This window comes from Egretta garzetta, unplaced genomic scaffold (assembly GCF_000687185.1).
Source record: "Egretta garzetta isolate BGI_Z169 unplaced genomic scaffold, ASM68718v1 scaffold551, whole genome shotgun sequence".
NCBI lineage: Eukaryota > Metazoa > Chordata > Aves > Pelecaniformes > Ardeidae > Egretta > Egretta garzetta.
The window spans coordinates 398024-399560 of NW_009258493.1; positions in this window are offsets into that span (position 1 = coordinate 398024).

Here is a 1537-nt window from a genome sequence, read left to right on the forward strand (position 1 = left end):
TTGGAGGGCGAAACCCTCGGGAGCTGCTTCCCATCCCCATCCCACCCCTCCAAGAGCAGTTGGGAGGGAGAGTCACATCCTTGGAACAACCTCATGACACCAGCCCGGAGTCCCTGGCGATGCCATGGGGCACTCAGGTGACCCCACACAGTGCCAGGCCCTGGGCACCATCAGGACTTGACTTCTTGCCACCAGCAGACATAGATCTTTTTTTTCCAGCATCCAATGAGGATAACAAGCAGCTTGGGGCCAAGCACAGGTCCAGGACCACATGGGTCTTCCCAACTCCATCCCTCCATCACATGGGCCCAGTGGTTTTCCTGCTCCCAGCCTTTAATTCCCACCTGAGTGGGGCCTGGCTCAGCCTCGCCTGAGCCTGCATAAGGACAAGGTTTAATTTTCAAGCTCTAAACCAAATTTCCCCTCTATCTCATCTACTGGAGCATCCCTAAGGGTTTAAGATCAGCAGCGGGAAAAGCTGGAAGGATTTGAAGGAGCGAGGGTAAACGAGCTGGTCCAGGGATGGACGAGCAGATCCATCCATCGTTCAGTATTTTCCAGCCTTCAGAATGAACCTTGTTACTGACAGCACTTCGTTTAACAGCCACTGACCCCTGGCCCTTTCTCGCTCTGTTACGTTCGGGTTTGGGAAGGTGACCCATCCGAAATATCCAGGAGTGCATTACCCGCTGTGGACATCCTCTTCTTGTGCTTTATAAAATTCATTAATTAATTAAAGTAATTAATTCATCGTTAGCACTTGCGCCCGGGCATCTATGGGTGACCTATGATCTTCCTACTTGGGTGACCAAGTTGTCCCCATCTGCCTGGAGGAGCCCCCCGCAAAGCTGGGATGGGATTTCCAGGTGATCCCCCCATCCAAAAGCTGCTCATCCTCCCCATGGGGTGCCCCACTGGGACCCCCCGGTTCACACACACACACGCTGTGCAGCCCCCCCCAGCCCTTGGGCTGAGTCAGGCCCCTTTGCACGGGGTGCTGAGCAGATTTAGCTGCCCCTGCTTTTTTTGTAGGCCCTACAATAAATGGTGTCGTTGCAGGGTTCAGAGGGTGGACCTTGACGCCGGGTGGCAGCATGGCTTGGGGGGACAGGGAGGTCACCTCCCTGGGGCCTGGGTCTGGGCATCTGTCTGTCCGTGATCCCATCGTGCCTGAGGGATGGGCTCGATGACCCCAGGGGGGTCATGGTCCCCACTCCCCACTGCCCCGAGGGGGTGGAATGGTCCCTGCTCCCCATCAGCCGGCGGGGCTCAGTCCCTCATCGTCTGGGGAAGCAGCACTCAGTGTGTGCGCTGGGGTCAGGCATGGGGGGACATGGGTGCCATGGGATGCGGGGGACACAGAGGACTTAGACACAGTGGACATGGGGACATGGGGAGGACATGGGTCAACAAGGTACATGGGGGCACGTGGGGGACGTGGGGGAACAAGGTACATGGGGGCACGTGGAGGACATGGGGGGAGCAAGGGACAGGGGGGACACCATGAACGTGCGGACACAGAGGGGCACACAGAGGC